Source organism: Megalobrama amblycephala, linkage group LG2, assembly GCF_018812025.1.
Source record: "Megalobrama amblycephala isolate DHTTF-2021 linkage group LG2, ASM1881202v1, whole genome shotgun sequence".
Classification (NCBI taxonomy): domain Eukaryota; kingdom Metazoa; phylum Chordata; class Actinopteri; order Cypriniformes; family Xenocyprididae; genus Megalobrama; species Megalobrama amblycephala.
In genome coordinates this window covers 28819790-28828907 of record NC_063045.1, presented here as the reverse complement: position 1 = coordinate 28828907, position 9118 = coordinate 28819790, and positions in this window count along the sequence as shown.

Genomic DNA, 9118 nt, shown 5'->3' with positions numbered 1-9118 from the left:
GGGGATACTTTGTACAGCATCAAATCAGCAATGTGTACCTTCAGGATTAGTTTTTGATACACAGATACTGTCGCTAAAGTTTTGCACTAACATGTCCTTTTAGAGGGTAAATTCGCAAGACAATTTTGACCAAGGTCTATACAATTCCCATCAGAAGAGATGGACTTCAAAGATTTATTTGTTGAGTTTAGCATCACCTCTAATTTCTCAGCCTGTTCTCAATCTGTTAATCTCTCTACTCCCATCTTCATTAGCGGCTCCACAGGTAGCTGCCTAATTATCTTCACAGGGCAGTGAGTTCATTACTGTTACATTGGCAGGTCCGATGTGTCATGGGAGGACACATGCAGGGGTGAATGAACAACTTAAGGTTTTCCCCAACATGTTAAACAGCGAGACAACCCAAAGCAAATGTGTATGCAGCTAATGGGTTGCATCCTTGTAGCCGAATGCTAATTTCACATTTACTAAATTCATGTCTGCCTCTGGAGGGCATCTCTTGGCAGGCTGTAGTAGGGGAAGGAATAGGGAAAGTTATTTTGAATCCAAATTTCAGAGTTAATGTATTGGGGCATATAATAACAGATTGCTGTTGAGTCGAGAATTGCAAATTAAAATGATGATAGTTATTCAGACCCATGCTGTCAAAAACAAGGTGGTTTGATGGTCTTAGTTGAGCACAGAGCTGGTCAGACTAATGATGGTTTTAGTGGGGTTTTGGGTATGTAGAAAACTTTTTTTCTCAGCAAATTAGAGGACGGTGGGCTAAGTTGTTCCATATTTTACTGCTAGAAGCCCAAAACGAATAAGGGAAAATTGTTAATGTGAAAAACACTATACTACAAAGGTAAAGGTCAGGGTTGTCAGGGTTCCCTGGTAAAATTTGCATTCCATTTCAACCCACGGACATGAAAAAAAAAAAAAAAAAAAGCAAGACAACAGTGTTAAAGTGGCCCAATTCCATGGGAAAATCGTGGACTTGGCAACACTGAACAGGTTGTTTTGATTAAAGATTATGGGGCACATGAATATAATGATGTGCATGGATAAATCATTTATAAGAAACACTGCACTATTCCATAAAAAAAATATCAATTGTCCATTTTGATTTCATGGTGTCTTTAAGGGAATGACACATCTTACCCCACTCTTCTCTAAAGTGAGCTTTTTAAACTGGCTTTTATTTAGACTACACTACACAGACAATTACACTAACACTTTTCCCTGTGTGTTGTCAGCAGATTATTAATGCAGAGTTTCTCTCTCTTTCTCCTGGCTCACAGCATGTCTTTGCTGGACTGGAAAGACCTTTAGCGTGAAACTGTCTCATGCTTGAACACTTCACATTCCCTCTCAAGTGCCTGGGAATTGTGAAGGTGCCTTCCTCATTTGACAATCAGTTGTGGGTGAAATTAGCCATGTCATTTCCATGCCTATGCCCCTCCATTTCTATCGTTCTCATTGTTTTGTCAGAGCTGCCGGAAACTGAATTTGCTAACAGTGATTTTCCTGCCTTGGATTTTAGCTTCTGAAGTCTGGCCTTTCTAATATTCATCATGTTCAAGTGAACCACACACCTACACTCTCAAAGCTTTAGTTTATAAGCTGTTAGAGATTAATTTCAAATGCATCACGGTAGGAGAGAATGCTTCATGAATATTTGCTTTTATTGATACTTATTGTGCAGTGCGTCAGCTGCATATCAAGCAACAGTGGTGCAGTTGCATCTGAACCAATTAATTGTTTTTTTTTATTCAGGTCAAAGTTAACATCACTGAATTGATTACATTACATAAATAAAACTAAATAGAATTATCTTCAGCATTACAATTGCAGGTTACCACTTTTTACAGTGTATGATCGTTACTCAGTGCAAATATATTTATGGCACACTACATTTTTTCTCCTAAAACATATCTATACACACAATTCACTGCAGTTTCAAGCTGAAATGAACACTACAGTCAGTAAAACACCAACAACTTTTATTGCTTGTCAATCAAATTATAATTTCAGGGGCAGATTTTATCGATTAATAACTACTTACTTGTGCGCAATTACTTGCACATGACCTCAAAACACTTTTACCATAGTGTATGATTTGTAAACTATTACATTTATATATTACAGCGATTAATTAATTGATGACTGAGCATAATTGATAAACCCCTGCTGTTAACATGCAGAATCACTGAAGAAAAGAGAAACATAAGAACTACAACTGACTTCATCCACAGCCTTGTAGTTCTTGCGTTTCTCTTTTCTTCAGTGATTCTGCTTGTTAACAGCAGGTGTTCATCACTAATGTTCAGTCATCTCTTAATTAATTCCTTAATTATCTCATTAACTTGAACTCTGCTTTAGTGTTACTTTAACACTCTGTAGAGAGGAACCATCTGAGCAAAGTTGATTCAACTCTGGGGATTTTACGGTGTATGGCGACACTTCTGCAAAATGATATTATGTTGCTTCTTGAACGTTTCGCAAAACTTTCAAAGTCAAATGTCCATTGAGTGACCCTAAAAGCGCATTCAGTTTAATCTGAAATAGATGAACATGAATCTAAAAACATTTTATTGCATTAGTTGTTATATGTATCGCAAGTTCAGGAAAGAAATACCCGGTGTGTGGCGCTAAAAGGTTAATGCTCTATCACTCTTGAAAATAGCGTACCACCTCCAATATTTTTCCATAGGTTTTAAGTAGACAGTGAATTATGAGGGAAAAAAACAACAACTTACATTTGCCCCCGGTGTCCCCTACAACTCCAAGTCTAGGTGGAGAGTTTGCTGGTTCTTAGAAGTTGAACTGACACAGAATGGGGGGCTGAAAGTGCTCTGGGTGTTATACGAGTGCTGATGTGTGTTGCAAGGTGAACACACAGCTAATAGACACAGCGCCAGAGGAAAGCTCTATTTTTGGTCTCAGATATAGATAAGTTTGGCAGCTCTCCTCACTGCCTCTCAAAAAGCTACAGGTCAGCCAGCAACGAACCTTAAACGAGTAAAAGAGCGAGTTGTAATCTAGAGCCGGCTAACCCTGCCATCTCTGAGACAGCCCAACGTAGACGCCTCCTCTGCCAACTGGTGCGAGAACTGAAAAATGGAAAAATGGAAATATGGATTTTGCAGTGCAGAACAGAATAGCATAGAGAGGATTTTGAAGAAATGCTGTCATGCAAAAAGTTTATTCAGTGATACGAAAGATAGGATTAACGAAAACGTATTATGTCTGGATTTGTTCAAATAGGCACTTAGGTTTCTTAACACTCTGCATGGATACATCACAGTTGCATTTATCTTATGCTGCATTTTGCCTAAAATATGTATTGATCTGCAAATGTAATTCTCAATTGATAGCCGCTGTACTGAAGGAATCAATAGGAGGTAGACCTTTACTGTGCCAAGTCTTTTAATGCTGTTCTAAATGAGGCAAATATTATATTTGAGATGCATGCTTTTCTCTGAGGAGGCAAGAAAGGGAATACCTTCTCAAAAAATAATAAAAGAAAAGAAAGAAAGAAAGAAAGAAAGAAAGAAAGAAAGAAAGAAAGAAAGAAAGAAAGAAAAACAACATAAATAAAGGAAGGAAGGATAGATCATACACACACACACACACACACACACACACACACACACACACATATACTGTATATACACATACATATATATATACATATACATATACATACATTTGTTATTATATATGAGTTTATAACCCGCAATTCTGATTTTTGTTTCTCGCAGTTGTGAGTTTATATCTCAATTCTGAGAAACTCAAAATTTCTAAAAAACAAAAGTCAGAATCGTGAGATAATTCCAAACAAACCAGGCCTTATTCCTGGATTTTTTTTTGCTTTTGCAGTGATGAACATTATGCCATAAATGCTGTTGATTTGAACTTAACCTGAATTGGAATTGAACTTGGAATATTCCTTTAAGGTCATTGAAATGTGTTATGACACTATCAAAGCAAAAAATGAAAGCATATACTGATAAACATGGATACCTCTTTTAAATGTGTAACAGTAAATTAAATGAAACATAAAGTTCTGTTTAATAATATCTACTGTAAGTTGTGTGAGTTGGTGTTTTGAATAGCATGAACATCCATCAACATTTGAATATGCTGTTTAAGTTAACAACATATTGCACGTTTTTCATTAAGCATGGATTCTAAATTTAAATTAAACACACAGATGGAGTAAATCGGGCATGTGCCATTATTCGTCTTTGTCAGCATTCACACCATTAAAATCTCAATAAGGCTTATGGCCTGTCGGTCTGTGCAGGCGCTCCTTGGCCAAAGAGCATGTCTAATCCCACACAACCTCTCAGTCACGTTTGGATTTTGTTTAAGCCAGGCTTGATGAAGTGCTTAGCACATTGCACAATAGAAAAACATCTTTAAAAAGCTGTCAGCTCAAACTTTTTAAAGTCTACAAGAACTGGAAGAAAGTTTCCAAATGCCTCTAAGACTCATGCAAACAGGATAAGCAACCTTAATTCATAAACCTAGTTCCCCATCCGTCTGATTATGTTCTGTACGCCGGGGTTCCAAGTGGTCTATACGTCAATATATACACATATCTCAGGTTTATGTCTTATCCAGTCCTCCTTTTACACATATTTTCATGGTTCCACTGTGAATTTTGTGCAGCTGTCTCTGTCTATATATCTACATAAGCTACATTTTGAGTTTATAACCCCCTTTAGAGTGTCTTATCATCATGGTTCATTCATTCAGTGGACTTTTTTTTTTTTTTTTGGTAGTTGAGGTGAAATATTTAAGTTGACATCCTATACTCTATTTAAACTGCAACTGTCTAATTCTTTTATAATTATTATGCATGCAGCTTTTATGAGCTTGTATTAATGAGAGCCTACATGGAATATTAGTGCTTTTAAAATATCATTTATCAAACCGCAGGAACATTTAAATGAAGTAAGACAAAAAGGTGTTTAAGAATTGTGGAAAATATAAAAGAAATGGTGAATAATCACTGTGTCTAAAATATACACAATACATTTTCAAGCAATGTGAAGGTAAATAAAGAGGTCACATTAAAGGATCACATTATATTTAATATCATATATTTTATGTTTCTATTCTTTTCTTTCACCCTTGTTCCAAAACCTAAACCAAGACTTAAAAATCATATAAAAAATAAAACCAAAATTCATTTAGAGACTTTTATTTTGCAATGTGCAATTGTCTCCCTTCTGAGAGAATTGCTGATAGAGTTTTGCTAGAGAAATTTGCTTTCCATCCCTTTTTGAAAGCAGCGATAAAAGTGAAGTTCTGATTATTTGTCGCCGTAGATGTAATGCAGCTGGTAAAGTGAAGCCAAAGTATTGCCATACTTTCATTGCAGATAAACCCAACAATCCATCAATGGGCGAGATAATGACAGCTGATGATTACAATAGCTTATACAGCGCCCCAAACTCCTGCAGGGTGTAACATGAAGAGAGGGATGCTGGGATTACCATTGGAAGGGGAAGAGAGATGGAGAAAGAAACGAGCGAGGGAGGGGTGATGCGAAAACAAAGAGGAATCTATCCATGATCCCCATCGTCAGACGCGTCTCCCGGGTTTTGGCGAAACGACACTCCTGCGCTGTAAGAGGGAAACTCAGATTAAAATTCTTGGGATGTTAATGGAAGATGGCGGTGGTATTAGGGCAGGAATGGAGCTCCAAACAAGCTCAGAAGCAAAGGCTAGATGTGTGTGCTGATACATGAAGTCCAAAGGCACTTTCGCTCTTGCCTGCAGCTCTCTCAAGTCTTGTGACTGAAAAACATGGGGTCAATCCTTTGCGGTCACAGAGCCTTTTGTCAAAACACCCTGGCTAGAGTTGGAAAATTTGTCCAGTGGCTGAAAGGAACTTGTTTTTTGAGTGTCTGGTTCAGATTTTGAACACATTATGACATCTGTATGCTCAAAATATCAATTATTAAAACTGGCAGAATTGACTTGTATGTATTTCCAAATGGCCATAGAAAATATATTGTAACCAGGGGCTCTAAAGAGAAAACAAAAACGCAACTCGTGGCAGGTATTCTTAGTCTCCTGACCCAATACGATCAGTTTGTCTCACGGAAATTTAAGTCATTAAATAATTGTCTTTTATATTGTTACTGTAGTAAAGCCAAAAGAAATTATATATATATATATATATATATATATATATATATATATATATATATATATATATATATATATATATATATATATATATATATATATATATTAAATAGGAAAAAAACCCCAAACTTTAAATTAAGTATTTCTTTTTCTATCTACTATTACAATATTTTAGATTTTAAAAGCATAGGTCAAAAGTACATATAAAATAAAAATATTGCAATAAAACTATTTCATATAAACTATATGATATGCTGTAAAATGTCAAATCTGATTTTTTCTTTTTAATATGACAGTGCAAAATGACAACAGTACGAACATTTCTTGTAATAAATACGAAAAAATGCTATTTTAAATTAAAAATTAAATTATTTATTTTTACAAAACATAAATATGAATGTCTTTACATAAGTTACATAAGTTTTTAGAAAGCTGAATGATATGCTGTAAAATGGCAAATATTAACTTTCTCTTTTTTTTACATTACAAATCTCTGTGGTCCTCGTAGCACCACTTTACAAACCCTATTTTGGAGGTGAACTATGCCTTGTATGAATTTCTGGACTACATGATTTGGAATTCTTCCACTTTGGAATTCTTCCACGTGACTCATTTTGTCAACAAACTCTGGCGAAGACCATGAAGGGCTTCAATCTCAATTTTACCAGATGTGCATGTGACAAACAGAGCTTTGAACTTTTTTGAATCCTCAGCTTGATATTCGCAGAACAGTCATTCCGCTGTCAAAAATACCAAGCGTGTAGTTTGATCCATATAAAGTTCTTTTTATCTGTGTCCTGTATGCACACATATTGTCTTGGTTTAAGCCATAGTGATGTCTATGTCATTTGTACAGCAAATATCAGGGTTGTGAAGTCATTTGGCCCTCCAGTAGTTCCTGCATGCTATCAGTATACAGACCCCAGCTCATGCAAAGGGTCTACAGCCGCCAAAAGGGTTCTGAGATATTGTCCAGAGCTTGATTGACTTGAACATGCTGCTCCAGACAACACTTCACACTTCATAAAGACCAGAGAGGAAAGGTTTCCCCCTAAGAGGACCCTTTGTGTTCATGTAACATAGTTCAAAGTGCTACATTGTGGACTGCACTGGGTGGTCTTTGTTAGGCTTGGCCTGAAAACATATCAAGACTCATAACACAACATTATAATGAAGGGCCAATGAAGACTTCATAATCACATACATTTTTAATTATTAAATGTATATAGGATATGAATATTTTTAATATAAATGTAATTGTAATGCCACAAAGTTGGAAGCATAGAATTGTCAAAAATGTCTTGGTATGCTGAAGCATTAATATTGCCCTTCACTGGAAGTAAGGGGCCTAGACCAATGCCTGAGAAACAGCCCCTACCATTATCCCTCCTTCACCAAACCTTATGGTTGTCATAATGCAGTCAGGCAGGTAACGTTCTCCTGGCATCCACCAATCAGACTTCCAAACATAGAAGCGTGATTCGTCCCTCCACAGAACACGTTTCCAGTGAAGACATGCTTTATAGCACCCCATCCGATGCTTGGTATTGTACTTGGTAATGTGAGGCTTGCATGCAACTGCTTGGCCATGGAAACCCATTCAGTGAAGCTCCCGCCGCACAGTTTTTGTGCTGATATTAAAGCCAGTGGAAGTTTGGAACTCTTTTACGCACCATATATGGTATACGATATATACGTATACGCCTCAGCACTCAGTGACCGGTTCGCTCTGTGACTTTGCATGGTTTTCCTCCTAGTGGCTGAGTTACTGCGAGGCCGGTGACGCGAGAGATAATGAGCTCCACCTGCAAGGCGCACCGGCCTTGAGTCTCTCACAGAAGAGCTCCGGAAGCATAAAAGGAGGAGGGATGACAGTGAAGGATGAGAGAGGACCAGGCCTGGATATTATTTTATGTTTTATTATGTTTGTGTGGCCAGCAGACGTCCACGAGGGTCTGGGCATTACTTTCGTTTTGTATTTGTTTATTTTGGTATTAAAGTTATGTTTAACGTTCGCTGGTTCCCGCGGTTATTATATATATATAAACCCGATTCCAAAAAAGTTGGGACACTGTACAAATTGTGAATAAAAACAGAATGCAATGATGTGGAAGTTTCAAATTTCAATATTTTATTCAGAATACAACATAGATGACATATCAAATGTTTAAACTGAGAAAATGTATAATTTTAAGGGAAAAAATAAGTTGATTTTAAATTTCATGGCATCAAAACATCTCAAAAAAGTTGGGACAAGGCCATGTTTATCACTGTGTGGCATCGCCTCTTCATTTTATAACAGTCTGCAAATGTCTGGGGACTGAGGAGACAAGTTGCTCAAGTTTAGGAATAGGAATGTTGTCCCATTCTTGTCTAATACAGGCTTCTAGTTGCTCAACTGTCTTAGGTCTTCTTTGTCACATCTTCCTCTTTATGATGCGGCAAATGTTTTCTATGGGTGAAAGATCTGGACTGCAGGCTGGCCATTTCAGTACCCAGATCCTTCTTCTACGCAGCCATGATGTTGTAATTGTTGTAGTATGTGGTCTGGCATTGTCATGTTGGAAAATGCAAGGTCTTCCCTGAAAGAGACGACATCTGGATGGGAGCATATGTTGTTCTAGAACTTGGATATACCTTTCAGCATTGATGGTGCCTTTCCAGATGTGTAAACTGCACATGCCACACGCACTCATGCAACCCCATACCATCAGAGATGCAGGCTTCTGAACTGAGCGCTGATAACAACTTGGGTTGTCCTTGTCCTCTTTAGTCCGGATGACATGGCATCCCAGTTTTCCAAAAAGAACTTCAAATTTTGATTCGTCTGACACAGAACAGTTTTCCACTTTGCCACAGTCCATTTTAAATGAGCCTTGGCCCAGAGAAAATGCCTGCGCTTTTGGATCATGTTTAGATATAGCTTCTTTTTTGACCTATAGAGTTTTAGCCGGCAACGGCGAATGGCACG